Here is a 19,859-nt window from a genome sequence, read left to right as displayed (position 1 = left end):
ATTCTTTTTCCACTGTATACATAAATCAACGTTAAAGAACTAAAGCTAGAACTGTAAAATGCCTAGAAGAAAATAGAGGCCAAAAATTTTATGGCATTGGTGTCAGCCACAATTTCGTAGATAAAAAGCACAAGCAACAACAACAGCAAAAGGTATCCAACAAGGAAGATTGCCCTAAACTGGAAAGCCTCCACACAGAAAAGATACAGTTAACAGAGGGAAAAGGCACCATACACAGTGGAAGAAGATGCTTGAAAGAGCATGTTGTCCTTCTCAAACACTATGGAACTGCTCACCAATTATTAATAGCTATCATATGATCTATCAATCCATTTCTGCCTATTTTCATCAAAGAACTGAAATTAAAATATTGAACAGACAAGAGTACATCCATGTTGACTGAAGAATTATTTATGATAGCTTAAATATTAATCAAAGACGAATATATTTAAACATGTATGGGGTGCACACATGTGCACACTTTTGAAGGCTAGAGGAGAACACTGGGTGTCTTGCTCTATCACTTTCTACCTTATTTACTTGTGATAGGGTCTCTCAGTGATCTGAGCTAGACTGCTGGCCAACAAGCCTCAGAGAGCCTCACAGTCCCTTCTCCCTGCCCAAGTAGGGAGGTAAACACACATGTATCCATATGCAACACTTTATATGCTCCTGGGGATTTTAACTCAAATATTTATACTTGAATTGCAAGTCCTGACACTGGATAAGTCATCTCTCTAGGCTAGCTCTGCAGTCTTTAAAAAGGAAAATCCCACAACATGTAACAAGAGGGAAGAACCTTGATGACATTGTTCTATTAATAAATTAGCCAGGCACAAAGACAAACACTATAAACCCTACTGATCTAAAACTATCAAATTCATAAGAGAGAGAAATGGCTGTCAGGGACTGAGAGGTTAAGGCAATGTGGATTTCCTAATCAGTGGATGCAAAGTTTCTGTCAAAATGTTTGTAAGTTATGTATTTTCTATGTATATTAAAAATCTTGGTAGACTATGGAACTCGTGTTATGCATGCTTTCCATGATAAACTCTTTCAAGTATCAGAAAATTGTTTTGTATTATTTCAAAGCACAAAGTTTACAGCCTTCGTTATAAATAATTTTTTCTTACTGAAATGTAATGTATGTAAAAATAAGAACAATGATTTCAGTTATATATTTTTTTTATCTGATAAGTTACTAGGCTAGGAAAACAAAAACAGTCACTTGAGGCCTGGCTAGTCAATGTTATCCAAAAAGGCAACAGCTTTTCTCACTTTAGCATTTTTCTTGAACCATGTATATCACCTTGAGATGGATGTATATGCCAGGGCATTACTTCTCTGAATTTGGCCTGGTTAATAATATCTGAGCTTCTTTCATTTGTGGATGGATGCCTGTGGTCACATTTGGAAAAACAACAGCCTTGATCTATTAGCCATACAGACAGTTAATGTTCTTTGAAATTTTAATAGTTATCAATGTGTAGTTGTTCTTTCCATGTCTCATATGCTGCAATTTTTTAATCACTCATAAAACCAATCATTCTCATGTTGTTTATTTTTAACTAAATTCTTCCCTATTACTATGGATTACTATTTATATTTTAAGACTTTTAAATACACAGATTCTGGTAAAAATCTTCCCGTGGTTTATATTCATTTCTAATTGCTTTTACATTTTATTACTCAGTGGGATTTCAGTTTGTAACAGAAGCTAAATTACTATTCTCACCTCAACTGGTCTCCTTTGTACAATCCCTAACTTACTATGTTGAACTATAAAATCAAATTTAAAAGCTGCACATAAACTCAGATCCACTCTGCTCTTTGACTAACTCTATTAACTCAGGTATCAGGTTCTGTTTATTTTATCTAAAACTACCTTTTTTGAGTCAGGTTTTCTCTCTGAGTATCTACTGAAAATAGTCTTTTATTATTGTTCAGAGAGTTATAGTGAAGAAGGAACAGAGCACATCTTGGTAGCAAATGTCCCCCACACAAAAGAAAACCGTGAATATTGTTATAAATATGGTCAAAATGCAAATAAAGAAAGATAGCTTCATTTTACCTTTATTAATCATAAACAACTGTAAAGGAATTACAGGTAATAATAAAATTTAGAATAAAATCTTGACTCACATGTTGACATTTTAATTATTGCTTCTTTATCCAGTTATTGTCCTCCCTACCTTGCCAAGTTACCTTGCTTTCTATTTGGCATGCCTATATGGTATGCAAACTAAGTGTACATGTTCCTTACTCTCTCTTCATAGTACATTGTTAAGGTTGGTTTTCACATTGTGAAAAAAAAAGATTGACTGCACTTATCTTTTTTAAAAGTCTCTTAAGTTTTTAAAATTCCTGGTAAATTCTAGGTCATTAAGCCTTCTTCCTAAATCATATTCATTGGCATCTGTTTTTACTCTTTCTTTATCTTAAATTTTTCAATTTTTCTCTTTATCCCTCTGTGTTTTCATAAAATAGCCAATGACAAAGGGCAAGTTATCTTACTATATATATTTATTTTCATGGAATAGGAAGCTAATTATGCTATATCGATTTAAATGAATAATTAATAGTGAACCTTCTAAATAAACTACTCACTTAATTTTTCTTTGTTTGTTTTCGAGACAGGGTTTATCTGTGTAGCTTTGGAGCCTCTTCTGAACTCACTCTGTAGACCAGGCTGGCCTTGAACTCACAGAGATGCACCTGCCCATTCACCACAACCCAGCTAAACTACTCATTTTTATTTGATTTGTATATTAGTCTTTTGAAGTAGTTTAAATCTACATTTCTCCCCCCAACACACATACACATAATATGGGCATGGTCGTGCTTGCCTATATTCTCAGCACTTCAAAATCTAAGATAGGAAAAAAAATTGAGGCTGTCCAGGGCCATATTGCAATATGTTAAGCTTCTCTCTATGTCTGTCTCTGTCAGTTTTTGTCTCTGACTCTCTCTTCTGTCTCTCTTTTTCTTACTGTCTCTATCTGTCTATCTATCTATCATCTATCTATCTATCATCTGTCTATTTCAAACAATAATAACACAAGGTCTGGTTATGTAAGTTAGTACTAGAGTGGTTGCCTAGCATTTGTAGTATATCAAAGAGACAGATTCATTCTTGTTACTATATTAAGACATTAGCAATAATGCCTTGAACAAACAGGTCTTCAAGAGATAATTATTAATTACAAGTGGAGAATTTCTTTATATAAAACCCATCAAGGTGTTCATCAAGTGACACAACCTCTTTCCAAGATAATGATTCTAAAGGCAGCAAGGTTCCCAGTGATGGCTAGATTAATCTGAAAAATAAAGGATACAAGAATATGTAGTACTGCAGTAGAGAGTTTACCTGATAATGGATCAAGAGTGTGACAGATACCAACTCAACATGAACTAACTTCACTAGAAAGTCACAACTAACTGATGAACATTACTTTATCTGCACCAAGAGAAAGAAAGAAATGATCTGGAGCGGGAGACCTAGCCACTCTCTATTATGATGACAAAATAGATGTCTGCAACTTTAATTGTGATAAAACATTCCCCCATTTGCATATTTTAGAACACAGTTTCCACTTAAATATTAACACATATGATATTACCATTTGCTGAAACTTGTGTACTAACCACAGACTTCATATATTATAATAAATAAATACAATAAAAAGAGAAGCTTTTCAGTGGGTTTGTATTCTTTATGTTCTAAAAATTATATTTACATTTAATCTACTATAATTACAAATATACATATAGTAATAATGAACAGCAGTGATATATATATAAAAAATCACACACACACACACATATATATATATATATATATGAACAAATCAATAAATAGCTAAACAAAGCTAGTTAACCTATGCCTTGTCTATTTTTTGTTCCATTTCATATCATATATTTTTGGTCTCAGACTAGTCAGTCACATTATTAATTGCTTGTAAAGTTATGTTAAAGATTGGATTATAAACTTTCATTATTTTCTAAGTATTATTCACCCAGAAAACATTTTTATATGTAGAAACATTAAAAAAGCACATCACCATTCGTATCCATATGGTGATGTCTAGCTGGAAAAGCAGGGGAAGATTAATAATTCAAGCTTTTAAAAAAGACCGAGAAAACACTGAGCCAGGAAGCTGAATTATTCAGTCTAGCTTTCACAAAGGTCTAATCTACAGGCTTTCACTATTTCACTTTTCCTATGTTAACATTGTGACACCCCCGCACTGGCTTTGGCTTATCAAATATTTGCACGTGCATAAAGACTTTCCAGGCTGTGATAACTTAAAGCAATTGGGATAATTTTGGTTGGGTATTATTGTGTGTTTAGTGAGTCTGTTCTGAGAATAATATTTTGTTTCAATAAGTCATACAGCAAATACTAACATGTTATAAATAAATCTATGACATTTCTGGTATTTCATAACTTCTTTTTTTCCTTATAAAGCTATTTTCTTAAGAGAATATGCCTTCCACAGAATCCCCGAGCTTGCCAGGAAAGTGATGAATTTAGCTCATGCATTTGACCATGTTCCTTTTCTGAATAGCATCCTTTATTAGCTCTTCATGATGAGAGGATGACAGGTGGCCTCTACAATCCTGACACCTGACAGTCTAGCCTGCATATTATATACTACTAGTATTGAATTACTTAAATCAGAACAGGGTATTTTGTTGAGCCTCTGGTATTGTTCACACTACTGTATTCAAAACCCCCAGTCACCCCGACATACTTTCTAATTCCTACTGATCTTCCATGGAAGTTTTATTATATTTTCCTCCTCACACACGCAGAATATTTCCTTTTATGCATGTTCCCTGTACAATACACCATAGTACTTTGAAGTTAACTTTGAATGTGAACATTGTCCTAGACTACACTCTCTTAAAGTTTTGCAAAGGGTAATTACTTTATTATTTCTTATCCATGGTGACATTTCAATGCATAGTGGGAGCCAAGACTTTTTATTCAGTTCAGTTGAATTAATAAATTAATGAACTACATGACAATAAAATACTATTAAACCTTACAAAGATTATTGTATCCTTTTTATTTAAGTGGGGGTGATTTACTATATAAACACCAGTTATTATTAGGTCCAAATACCTGCTGCTCAGTGGAGATCTGCAGTCAAAACTTGACTCCTGATTTTAAGAATCAATAGCAAATCTTTAGCAAAATGGTTATTGTTTGCTACATAAATTTCAGTGAGGTCTAGAACCCTAAGAACTAATTTTTTAAATGCCTGTGGATTTATGCATTTTATATATAAGATCTTTTATATTCATTTATTTTCTTACTTAGTGTGTGCATGTATGCTTCATGCATGTACACATGAGCTCATATAAAACAGAAGAGGAATTTGTATTCTTTTCTTCAGCCCCAGGCTTATTCTAGTGAGACAGAATCTCTCACTGATCCTGAACCTCACTCGCTCATGGCTAAATTGACCAGGTACACTGGGGTATACCCAACCCTGGCCTCAACACTGAGGTTCCAGGTCCACTTGACCATGCTTAGTTTCTTCGATGAGAGCTCAGGTTTCAAATCCAGGCCCTCATGCTTGAGCAGCAAGCACTCTTAACCACAGAGACATCTTTCCAGTGCCTCTAGGTCTTTTATTTTGCAGACTGTTGGAAAACAGAGTAAGTTGAAAAAAATTTAATGATGAAAATTAATCATATTAAACCCGCAAAAAATTAGATGCCTAAAATCACTTCTTTAGGAAAAAGAATATGATATTAATAAACATACATATGTAGTAAGACACTGCATTTCAAAATACGAAGTTATTTAACAAATACTATTGATCGCTATTGCGACAGCACATATTAACACTAGAAATCAGTTGCTCCACATAGAAGCTCCATTTCTCATTCATGCTGCAGTGTTTGTTCCTTATAGCCTCGGGCCACAGATATCACTGCAGTGTGTGTTGTGATGCTTTGAATAGGAAGTATTCTCCGCTCATGTTAATGACTGTTCCTCAGTTTTTGTTGTTATTATGAAAGCCTCATGAATTTTCTGAGTTGGATTCTCGCTAGAGAAAGGACACTAGGGGTAGACCTCTGAAGATGATTTCTGCTGGACTTTGTACTTCATGTTCTACTACTCTGTGAAGAGCCTTTGCCATAGGTTCCTCCCACCATCGGTTGGGACATAACACTATGCCAACCCTCTGTGATGGCCTAACATCCTGTGAAAAGAGGAACATAAATAAAGCCTCCCTCTCACGTTGTCCCTGTCAAGTATTTAGATCATAAGGACACAAAACATACCACCTGTCTTCCTCTGAATTAGTCTTTTGAGGCAGGCTTTCATGCAGCCTTTAAACTTACTATGTAGTCAAGGATGACCTTGAAAGTCAGATCCCCTTTCTTCATCTCTAAAGGTCTAGAGTTACAGGCATGTGCCACCATGTCTGGTTTGTGTATTCTCTATGGGGTTGGGGCTCAGCTCCAGGGCATTTTTCACACGAAGCAACTATTCTACCAAACAACCTACATTCTCAACTCCTATAATTAGGCTTTTCAAAACATCTCTTCTAAATCCTTCAGAATATAATGCTAATAAAGTGAAATTACTCATCATAATTCTAGACCCTCTTTTAAGTATAGACAAGGATCATTGATAAAGATGAACAACAACAAATTACATCATCTACTCATTGTTTCCATTGGGGACTAAAATGATTCAAGGAGAAAGAGCTATCCTAACAGTCTTCACCCTGGAGAAGACGCAGTCTATATTCTTATCAAATTTTTAAAAAGTAAAGACGGTATTGGATGATTAGAGGTCATTAGAAACACATTCACATTTAACCAGTATGCAGAATTATACCTTGTGGTATCTCTGCTACTTCCCAACTCCGATATTTATAAGTTGCTTAAACATTCTGAGTCATATGTTTTAAACTATTTACCCAGATAAGACTTTCTAGTGTAAATGGCTATGCACGCTCAATAGAAAACATGATATTTTTTAATGGCCGCCCTGGTTGCCCTCTTTCTTCTTGGCAACATTCCATTCCAATCAAATGGAAATCTCCCAAGGGATATTGCACGTGAAAAGTGGATAAAATGTGCATGTCAGATAATAGAATGAAATATAGTATTAACACTTTCTTAATTTTTTAGACTTTTCTTCAATAAACAAATCACAAGAAAACTCACATGCAAAAGATGTATACATAAATAATTTCACAGCTTAAACTGATGGTGAGAGAGCAGCAGTTTTACTCACTGAACCTGTGCATCGTGGTGAGGAGGTAGGTGTATCTGCATTTCCAAAGCATCCCAAAGGGGTACACTTTGAACTTAACAAGAAACATCAGTAGATTTTGTTACTTTACATAGATCAGGAAGCAGGTCTTTAAGGTACCAAGCCCTAGACAGAAATGACTGAAAAGAACAACCCAGATCCTGGACCTCCAAAGGTTGGCAACAATCTGACCACTGTCATGTAATATTGGTTATGTATTAAACAAACCCACTCCCCTTCTCAGAGAAACACAACATACTTACTCCAATTTTGTTACAAAAACAAAAACAGATTATCTTAGTTGCTTTTCCATGACTCTGCTTTTATTGACTGATTGGTTGATTGATTAGTTGTTATGTGAGTCTCTGGGTGTTAAGCAAATGTCTTATACATACAAAGGAATCACTCCACCACAAAATCACACTTAGTACTTTTTTTGTGATACAATCCTTATTTTCAGGCCAACCTTGAGCTTCCTATACAGCTCATGTTAACCTTAATATCAGGATCTTTCTTCTTACTCCTGCCAAGTGCAGGAAGTATAGATGTATACTACTACCATGTTGGCAAATCATTTTATTCAATGACATATCTCAAAATAATATTCAGTTATTAGTAATGCTTAACATAGTGTATTTAAAATATTTTTACTTTCTATTTTACAACCCAATTCCTTTTTGAAATATTATATAATCGCCATGTATGTTCCAGGGGTAGACTTACTATTACTTATAAATTATTGTCTTCTTTTGTCCATTCTAAGAACATATGCTTTTCTTCTAATAATGAAAATTCATACAAAATTTCTCTTCAAATATAGCTTATTATGTTATTTTATCAGAACCTTATGAAGATTAATTCAAACAATTGTTATTCGTCATTGCCTTCTAAGCCTGTTAGTCTCCTTTCATGTTTATCAATATCTTTTTCTTTTTTTGTATTCTAGAGCTTTCATTTCAGTTTTCTAATTCATTCAGCTTTTTAACCCACAGATGTGCCTACATATTTTTCTTGTCTATTTTTCTATGAAAGGAAGAATTTACTTGGGCTAATTGTTTGAGAAAGTAGTATCTATCATGGAGAGAAAGGCATGAGATATTTATGGTGTCAGGAGCACATGACTAGGGCTTCCCATAATGCAGCCAATCAGTAAACAGAGGCAGTAATCATATACCACAGGAGCTTTTGTGGCTTCCTCCATTTTTTTCTCTTAAGGAACGGGAATGGAAGGTTATCGTCCAAACATTGTGCAAATGAGTTTCTAGTAGAAAAGGATAGATATGTGATGGTTAATCATCAGTGTTAACTTGATTGTACTTGGACTCATCTGGGAGAAGACATAACTCTGGTTGCATCATAGAAAGGGAACCTAGAGTGGTTTAAGTGAGGAGATGAAGAGCCACCCTGAGTGCAGGTGGTACCACTTCATCAGCTGGCTCAGTAACCATTCTACAGCCGGAATTTTATGCTGTCTTGAAATTTACTTCACCAAATGACTTAGCATATTACTTTTAAATTTAACCTCAGTTTTCTAAATTGAATAAAACAATTTATATTATCTCTGGTCCCAGGAGGCTCCATTTTATAAGTCTCATTTGATGCAATATTAAGAATGGAGTGTGACCCTGAGCCAAGTGTTCAGTACCAGCTGTGTGAGTCACACTTAATAGTAACCTTTTCTGTAAGTACAAAAAGTGACCCCTAATAAAGTTTTCTTGATAAAATGGGACTGAAGGAGCACATTGGCATATTAAAATCCTATCCATAAAACCAGACCCAGCAACTGATCAGAAAGATTATATTGAGAAAAATAGTATCACTCCCTCATCTGAAACCCATAAAGAGGACACAGAAACACTCCCCTGTCTCAGTTGACTGACTGTCATTTGACCTCCCAGTGTGTGCATCAAGGGGTCAACAGTACGGAAACATTTCAGGGTAAGTCTACCCTACTGTTGACACAACCTTCTTGACATTCTCTGTCCATTTCTCTGCTTACCAATCTCCATTTGCCATTCATCTGTCCTCCCATCCACTCATCTGAACCTTGTCCTGTCCTTTGCCTCTGGAGCTACCACTATACCTCCTTCCTGACTCTGACTTGTAATTTGACTTTACAGAAACAGCAGCATCAACAGCCACAGCATCAACAGCAGTAGCAACTCACCAACAACCTCTAATAGGCTCATTATCATATTCTCAGGGAGCCCCATTTGGTATTTGGTCATCTTCCCTGGGTCTCAGGCTCAGGTCTGCTGATGACTCTTTTTGTCTATTTACACCTATTTAATTAGGGGTGTGTGTGTGAATGTGTGTGTGTGAGAGAGAGAGAGAGTGTGTGTGTGTGAGTGTGTGTGTGTGTGTCTGTGTGTGTGTGATTGTGCACAGGTAGAGGTCAGAGAACAACTTTCAGGAGTTGATTCTCTCCTTCCACCATATGGGACCAGGGAGGGGAATTGAATTCAAGTCATCATGCCACCTGAGTCTGACCTCTCCCATAAACAAATGTACACATACACACAGGTACATGCATCCAAGCACACACACAATAAGTATCTTCTTTCCAAGAGATAGTGAGTCTTAAAAGAATTGTTTGTTTAAAAGTTTACATATGTTATCACTCTCCCTTCAATTAAAATGAACACTGGGTTTTCTCACTACAAGTGTAGTTGCTAAAAGAATAACTTTGATCCTCCTTTGAATTTTTTTTCCTTTAAAATAATTCATTCTGGGTTTGGACTCTCCTCCAAATTGCAGAAACAGATTAGTGCTTCAATTATCTGTATTAGTAATTGAACAACTCTGATAGCAAATCTCAGAGACATTGATTTTCAGGTCTTATTGAATAAATACTCTCTATCATCAATCCCAAATAAAAACCACCTTTGGTCCTTCACATTTAGTATCACAGTGTTCTCAGTCAGGAATTGAAGAAAGCCGTGTAGTAGATATTTGCTTATTCCATCCTTTTTAAAAAACATTTTTTTCAGTTGTTACTTCTCAAGCTCCTTCATTTTTAAAAATTACATAAAGCTCAGACATTTTATTTAATTACTTGATAACCTTCAAGGTATATCTTCCTCCCCTACCTCTACCTGACCATTCAGACTTCATAGACTCCCACAAAAGAGGGAGCTAATTTTTTTCATACCGTTATCTATAGATGAATCTAAATATCTCTAATTAGCAGGATGACTATACAATTTATCATCTAAATGAGGGATCTTTTGAGATTAAATGGGAGCATTAACTAGATGGGACACTAAGACAAAAAGAACAAGTGACAGTATCCAAGAGAGAGCATAAAGTCAGCCTATATGTACAGCGATGTGAGGTTCCCTCTAATGAAAGGGAAAATATAAAATACAGTTGTTCTACTAAAAACAATTACAGTTTATAGTTGTTGAATTTCAATTAACAAGTAGCACAGTATTGAACTGTGATTTGTCATAGCTAAATGATGTCTTACCTAGACTTCTAAAGAATATCTACTCTCAGTCATCTAAATAACCATGGGTAATAGTGTTAATAACAAATATCTGTAGAATAGTTGACATGAAATTTTTTTAAGTTTTAAAGCATTGCCTTTGCTAGTACACTTGTGCTCCAGATACCATGTGCTCACTCTAAAAATTCCTCTTGTGGATGAGACACTGAGTCTGAGGTAGAATTGCATTGTCATTAATTTCTTTCAAAGTCATTTTTATTATTTTTGTCATTTAATTTACATACCAACCACAGCTTCTCTTCCCTCCTCTCTTTCTGTTCCCTCCCCCACCTCCTTTCTACTGCCCCCATCTACTCCTTCTCCATTCAGAAAGGAGCAGACCTCCCATGGGAGTCAACAAAGCATGGCATACCAAGTTGCAGCAGGAACAAACTCCTTTCCCTGCATCAAGGCATGGTGAATAGGTTTCAAAAGCAAGCTGTCATCCCTAGCTGTCATCCAGATTCTGTGAGTTCCCATGAGTTCAAGTCGTCTGTCTCTGTGATCCTGGATCCAGGATCCATCATGATCCTGAGCTCCCCCTTGCCCTTAGAGGTTCACATTGATTTCTCTGGGAAGTGGAAATAGATGAGGTCATCTGGGTAAACTAAGGGCAGGGGGAATGGTGGTAGAGGGGATGAGGTGGGAGAAGAAAATATGAGGAATCAAGTTGGTCAAGTTGGGGGCAGGATGGTGGGGAAGAGTAATGAAAAGGGTATCTTGATGGAGGAGGGCAATTTGGGGTTAGGGAGAAACCTTGTGCCAGGGAAGTTCCTGAGAACCTACAAGGATGACCCCAGCTAAGACTCTAAGCAATAGCAGAGAAGGTACTTGAACTGGCTTTCTTAAGTAATCGGATTGGTGACTACACTAATTGTTATCAGAGAGCCTTCATCCAGAAATTGATGTAAACAGATGCAGATATCCACAGCCAAGCACTGTGCCAAGCTTCTGGAGTCCTATTGAAGACATACAAGACAGATTGTATGATCAAAGACATTAAAAAAAAGAATTTTGAATACCTCCATTATCTTCCCTGTGGGTCACCTACTATGTATTACAGTGAAAATGGCATAGGTCCTTCAATGAAGCTGCTTATTGTCTTGTGGGAGGAGCTAGATGGACATTACAAACATGTGTCTGATTTTTATTCATTATACTTTCTTGTAAAGTGCATTAAGTGCTTCCAATATCTCTTCACTTGTGTCTGCTATACTTACTCTCCTGGGACTTCATACTCAATGTTTGAAACCCTAGACATAGCTGGTTTGGGCTCACTCTTTTGTTATTCCCTGAGATGTTAGGTAAGATCCGTTTTGTCTGTCATGAAAAAAAGAAGAACACACGTCTGTAAATGGGCTCCCATCTAGAGAGAGTATCATAGCAACAAGTGGAGAGTAATGCCAGATAAACTGTGGCCATGTGTGATGGTTCAGGAATGTGGCTCACCAAGAATAAAGGCATAAATTGAGGGCCTTAATCTTAAAACACAGGGAGAATTGAGTTAAGTCATAAGTCATAAGAATGGGTGGCTCATGAGTGGATAAGATTGTCTTTAACAGTTTCAAAAACATGTTTCAAAAATAAAATAAAAACAGATGGGTTTGCCTAGTTTAAAGACATTCACAATTAGTTCATAACAAAGAACTACAAGTAAATCAATGTGCTGAATGACCATGATATTTCATATTCAAAATTAAATGCATAATTCAGTATTACAAGCAGCACTGGAAAGCTCTAAAGAAATGCAAAATTTCTGTTTAACCAGCTGCCTGGATGATTCCCCCACACAGACCCTGATAAGCACTGCTGTCATAAGATTGTATCTTCATTGCAAAACTTTCTTCAAGGGTTTTAATTTTTTACAATAGATGTGTATAGAATCTACTCCAAAACTATGTAACAGAGTTGTTTACAAAGGAAGGTGTCGACTTTTCACACAAAATAACCACATCTGATAGTATGCTCTGCCTCAAAGTGATCCAAATTACCGATGCTCTCTTTTGATGCCTACTACATAGATATGGCTTCCAGTTTACTTACTATACCTGGCAATGACAATGCACAGTGTTCGCTCACAGTGGAGACAGGCCAGTGCTTGATGAGCAGTCTAAGGCTGATTTGTTGGTCTTAGAGTATAGGTGTTTTATCACTCACTATGAATGACATTGTCAACCAGGTCATCATTGGCAATATCATGTGTTGAAACTGTATATCGGGCAGAGGGTGCAGATTGTACAAATTTATTTCACTATTATTATTTGAGTAAAATAAACATTTTTGGAGCAATGTAACAGGTGCTTCTTGTTAGATTGGGACTGACAAGGAAGTGTAGAAATGAAAGAAATAGCAAAACTGACCTCAAAAAGTACAGATTATCCTTTAAGCAGAACAATGAATGACAAGTCTCTGTAGGAATAGAAACTGTGCACATAGCCACACAGGGAGCTTGTAGAATGGAGTGTAGCAGCACAGGAAGCTTGTAGGTTTGCTGGGTAGAAATGATAACTTGGGAATGGAAGATTCCATCTACAGGTCAGTTCCCCTGAAGTCTCAAAGTGGAGAGAAAACAATGGTGACTGGTGTTTTATCCCTCTTATAAGGAGTTTCCTGGGTCCTGACTGCCATTTCCTGTCCAGAGATTCTCAGTGCACCTGAGGCTTTTCAAGCATTAACCCTTCAACTTATATTTAAGCAAATGTATCAAAAGAAGAATGTTGGTAGATGGTTTCTAAAAACCCCATCATGTAATAATGATGCTCTAAGTGCAGCATACTGTAATATGGAAGATTAGATTGTAATTAGACAGTCTGGGATCTAATTGTATAATCTAGACTTTAGGAGATAAATAAATTCAGGTAAGTTACTTAGTGTTTCCAAGTCTCCACTTTATAATTTATAAGATGGATATAGATATAATTTTTCCTAACATGAAGAAGAGGAGTAAAAGGCAATGGATTATGTCATGAAGTGCTGACTGCCCATTTAGCTCTTTATAAACATTTGAGATGCATGTTTGTTCTCCCCTTATTTCCCCAAAATGATAAAAGTACAGTGAGAAGGCCATTTGAGCTGATAATTTTTTTTATTATTTCATCTTGTAAAGTACAAACATTCAGGGAAAATGAGATTGCATAAATGGGATGGGCATTACTTTTTAAACATGTTGCTATCATATACTGAAGCAAGAACTTTAGAATCTTATTAAATTGGGGACCGTAATCACGCTATCCTAAAGTTCTGTGCTATGAAAATATCCAATATGGTAGTATATGAAGTCTCAAAATAGCCCTATATATGTTTACAAGGAACAAAAGATATCTCTCCAACTGCTCTGAGTTTTCACTTTTTTCCAAAGTGGGTCCCATAATCTGTGGCCCTTCTCCAGCAGCATCCCTATTAGTCACCAAATTGTCACATATGTATACACACAATACTCCTGGCTTTGTTTTTCTGTTATTCCTTCTCCATCAACTGTAGTTATCCAAGACTAGGAAGATTGCTTAGTGTATAAATCCCTTACAGCACAATCACATGGGCTGTAGTTTGGTCCCCAATATCTAAGTAAATAGATGGATGTGACAGCACATTCCTACAGAAGGATCATTAAGAGAGTACAAGCAGGAGGATCCCTGGGTGTTGCTGAACAGGCAGTCTAGCTGAAATGGCCAACTCCTAATTCAGTGAGATACCTCAACCCAAAACACAGTATAATTCTAACACAGAGAATTCAGAGCCACACAGAAATTCAAAGAACAACAAAATGGGTATCCTCTCCTTCATTAACTTTCATATTTGCACCATAAAATGAATCAGAGTTACGATCATAGTAACAACTCAGTTTGAGTAAGTAAAATTGACTCCTGGGAGTAGGAGAATTAACATATCCTAGGGATGAGCCCTTTATTTTTTGTCTAATGCAGGGGGATCAGTTGAAACAGTTTACATACCAGCAACTAAAACAGACTCAACAGGTTCCATTCTCTCTCTCTCTCTCTCTCTCTCTCTCTCTCTCTCTCTCTCTCTCTCTCTCTCTCTCTCTCTCACACACACACACACACACACACACACGCATGCATGCACGTGTGTTGTGTGTAATAAAATAATAATGATAATAATAAAAGAGGCTATCAACCTGAGAGTTGTGGAGGAAATTGAGAAGGGTGTGGGGGGCAGTAAAGGGAAGAGGAAGGAAATACCAATCTGTTTCAATTAAAAACCTATTTTAAAAAATAAGAAAATACTAGAAAAGAAAAGCTAAGTGTTAGAGTGAACAGTATCTACCAGGAGTTACACCATTAAATATTTTTTAAAGAGATATTCCTGTTTACATCACTACAAGGATTCATTTATCACCTATATCTTTTTAAGCCAGAATCTCTTCAGAATAGTGATTCAAGTTAACCAGACATCTTTTTCTGCTCACTGGCTACTTACAGAACAGCTACATACTGCTGGTAGGATCTGGCCAAAACTTTTTTTACTTTCTGTTACTTCAGGTACTGCCATAGATCTGTGTAGGATGACTGATGACTGTTTCCCTCAGAAGCCTCAATAACTGCATAAGTAACATTTAGCACAACCTATGAAAAATAAGTGGGCTCCTTAACTGTAAATTCCATAGTGTATTTTACTAACTTTTATTAAATGGCATTATTCTAAGTGGAAAACTCAGAAAATGTTTTCCCCAGAAATGGCATTGGTCCTCTATGTTAGCTATACTCAGAAATATAAAGATAAAATGTCACAAGAAAGAAATCAGGGAAACAACACCCTTCAGAATAGTCACAAACAACATAAAAATATGTTGAGGTAACCATAACCAAGCAAGTTCAGGGCTTGTATGATCAGAACTTCAAGCCTTTGAAGAAAGACATTGAAGAAGATACCAGAAGATGAAAAATCTCCCAAGCACATGTATCAGTAGCATTAACACAGTAAAATCTTACCAAAAACAATCTGCAGATTCAATTCAGGTCCCATCAAAATTCAAACAGAATTCTATACAGATCTTGAAAGTACAATATTCACTTTCCTATAGAAAAACAAACAAGAAAACCCAGGATACCTAAAACAATACCATACCAAAAAAAAAACTTTCAGAAGTATCAGAATCCCTGATTTCAAGCAGTATTACAGATCTATAGTATTACAAAAATCTATCAATGTAATCCACCATATAAACAAACTGCAAGGGAAAAACCACATGACCATCTCACTAGATACTGAAAAAGCTTTTGACAAAATCCAACACCCCTTCATGATAAAGGTCCTAGAGAGATCAGGGATAACAGGAACATACCTGAACATAATAAAAGCAACATACAGTAAACCAATAGCTAAATCAATTTAAATGGAGAGAAACGCAATACAATTCCTCTAAAATCAGGAACATGACAAGGCTGTCCACTCTCTCCATATCTCTTCAATATTGTACTTGATGTTCTAGCTAGAGCAATAAAGCTAGAATAAAAAAAGGAGATCAAGGGGATACACATAGGAAAAGAAGAAGTCAAACTATCACTATTTGCAGATGATATAATACTTTACATAAGTGACCCGAAAAACTCTGCAAGGGAACTTTTGGGGCTGATGACCACCTTTAGTAAAGTGGCAGGATATAAGGTTAACTCAAAAAAATCAGTAGCCCTATTATATACAGATGATAAAGTGGCTGAGAAAGAAATCAGAGAAACATCACCCTTTACAATAGCCGCAAACAGCATCAAATATCTGGGTATAATGTTAACCAAAGAAATGAAAGACCTGTATATCAAGGACTTTGAGTCTCTAAAGAAAGAAATCAAAGAGGATGCCAGAAAATGGAAAGATCTTCCATGCTCTTGGATTGGTAGAATAACATAATAACAATGGCAATCTTGCCAAAAGCAACCTACAGATTCAATGAAATCCCTATCAAAATACCTCCACAATTCTTCACAGACCATGAAAGAACAATAATCAACTTTATATGGAAAAACTTAAGACCCAGGATTGCCAAAAAAAACCTATACAATAAAGGAACTTCAGGAGGTATCACCATCCCTGACTTCAAGCTCTATTATAGAGCTATAGTCCTGAAAACAGCTTGGTATTGGCACAAAAATTGGCAGGTAGACAAAAGAAATCAAATTGAAAACCCTGATTTTAACACATACACCTATGAACACTTGATTTTTTACCAAGAAGCCAAAATTATACAATGGAATAAAGAAAGCATCTTCAACAAATGGTGCTGGCATCACTGGGTATTGGCATGCAGAAGACTGCAGATTGATCCATGTCTATCGCCTTGCACAAAACTTAAGTCCAAATGGATCAAAGAACTCAACATAAATACAGCCATACTGAAAATCTTAGGAGAGAAGGTGGGAGATACTCTTCAACTAATTGGTACAGGAGACCACTTCCTGAATATAACTCCAGTAGCACAGACACTGAGATCTACAATTAACAAATGGGACCTCCTGAACCCAAGAAGCTTCTGTAAGACAAAGGACACAGTCAACAAGACAAAAAGGCAGTCCACAGAATGGAAAAAGATATTCACTAATCCCATACCTGACAGAGGGCTGATCTCCAACATTTACAAGAACTCAAGAAGCAAGTCTCCAAAACACCAAAGGATCCAATCAAAAGGTGGGGTACAGAACTAAATAGAGAATTCTCAGTAGTGGAGTCTAAAATGACTGAGAGACACTTGAGAAAATACTCAACATCCTTAGCCATCAGGGAAATGAAAATCAAAACAACTCTGAGATACCATCTCACCCCTGTCAATGGCTAAAATCAAAAACACCAATGACAATTTATGCTGGAGAGGATGTGGAAAGAGGGGAACACTCCTTCACTGCTGGTGGGAATGTCAAGTCATACACCCACTTTGGAAATCAGTATGGAGATGCCTCAGGAAAATGGAAATCAGTCTACCACAAGACCCAGCAATTCTACTCTTAGGCATATATCCAAAAGATGCAAATTCATACAACAAGGATATCTGCTCCACTATGTTCATAGCAGCATTATTTGTAATAGCCAGAACCTGGAAGCAACCTAGATGCCCCTCAACTGAATAGTGGATAGAGAAAATGTGGTACATTTGTACAATGAAATTGAAATTTGCAGACAAATGGATGGCACTAGAAGAAACCATCCTGAGTAAGGTAACTCAGTCACAAAAAGACAAACATGGTATGTACTCACTCATATATGGATTTTAGACATGGATCAGGGGAGTGCCAGTCTGCAATTCCACTAACAGAGTGTCTGGGAAACAGGAAAGAACCTAAGAGAGATAAGCATGGCACCCTGGAGAAGAGGAATGAGGCAAGATCTTCTGAACAGATTGGAAGCACAGCAGGGGGTGGGGGAAGTGGGAGCTGGGAAGAAGAGAGGGAGAGAAGAGGAGGAGACAGTAGGTCATGGAGGAGGAGGAAGGTTGAGTTGGAGGAAGAATTGGGGGAGAACACAATTAGAAATACATAATAGAGCATGTCATGGGTTTGAAGGGAGATCTGGCACCAGTGAGACCTCTAGTGATCTACAAGGATGACACCAACTGGCAAGCTAAGCAATAGTGGAGAGACTACCTTAAATGCCCATTCTTAACAATGAACTTGATGACTACCTTATATGCCATCCTAGAACCTTCATCCAGTATTGATGGAAGCAGAGGCAAAAACCCACAATTAAACACTGAACTGAACCCATGGAACCAGTGACAGAGCAAGAGGAGCGATGAGCAAATGGGCAAAGAATGGGCTGGAAAAACCAGTAGAAACAGCTGACCTGAAAAAGGGGGAGTTCGTGGACCCCAGACCGACACCTGGGAGGCCAGCATCGAACTGATCCAGACCCCCTGAGTGTGAGTGTCAGTGAGGAAGAAGTGGCAACCTGGGCAGTAGATCAGTATTTATCCCTGGCATACAAATGGACTTCGTGTGTCCATAACACAAAGAGGGATGGTCTCTCAGCATGGACTCCTTGGGGAGGGCCTGGACCCTGACCTGATTGAAATGATAGACTCTGGATATTCCCTATGTGGAAGGAAGTGTGGATAGGGTGGGGGGTTTGGGGGGATGATGTGGGGTGCAGGAGGAGGAGAGGGAGCTGGGGGTGATGTGAAGCAAGCACTTTTCTAAAAAAAAAGTAATAAAAAATAATGAAAAAAAACAAAAATAAACAAAAAATGTCATTTTCATAAAAATAGGTTGATGAAAAGAACTGAATTGAAGATTCAGACATAAATGCATACATCCTCAGACATGGAATTTTGATAAAGAAGCCAGAAATACACAATGAACAAAAGAAAGCATCTTCAACAAATGGTGCTGGTCTAACTAGATGCTTATATGTAGAAGAATGTATAAGTACCATGTACTAACTGATGGAGCCTCTGTAGCTCCTGTGTAGAAGAATGTAAATAGATCCATGTTTGTTATTCTGTAAAAGTCTCAAGTGAAAATGGGTCAAAGACCTTAACATTAAACCAGGAAAGTAAACCTGACAGAAAAGAAAGTAGGTGATATCCTTGACTACAGCAGTACAGTAGACAACTTCCTAAACAACACTGATAGCACAGGCAATAAGATTGACAGTTGATAAATGCAACCTCAGGGCAAAGGATACCTTGGGAAAAGATTTTCACTAATTCTACATCCAAAAGAAAGCTAATACCCAAAATATACAAGGAACTCAAGAAATTATACACCAGTAAACCAAACAATCAAATTAAAAAATGGGGTACAAAACTAGACAGAGAATTCTCAACAGAGGAATTGCAAATGGCTGAGAAGCACTTAAAGAAATGTTCAATATCCTTAATCATCATGGAAATGCAATCAAGACTAATTTGAGATTCCCTCTTACACCTGTCAGAATGGCTAAGAGCAATGATATATGTGACAGTACATGCTGGAAAGGATGTGGAGCAAAGAGAACATTCCTCCATTGGTATGGGTGAGTGTAAACTTATATAGTCACTATGCAAATCAATATTGCTATTCCTCAGAAAATTGAGAACAAATCTACCTCAGGACTCAGCTACAGCACACTTAGTTGTATACCTAAAACACACTATATCCTACCACA

The sequence above is a fragment of the Mesocricetus auratus genome, unplaced genomic scaffold, assembly GCF_017639785.1.
Source record: "Mesocricetus auratus isolate SY011 unplaced genomic scaffold, BCM_Maur_2.0 Super-Scaffold_100007, whole genome shotgun sequence".
Lineage (NCBI taxonomy): Eukaryota > Metazoa > Chordata > Mammalia > Rodentia > Cricetidae > Mesocricetus > Mesocricetus auratus.
The sequence above is the reverse complement of the archived record's forward strand: the minus strand, read 5'-3'. Positions refer to the sequence as shown.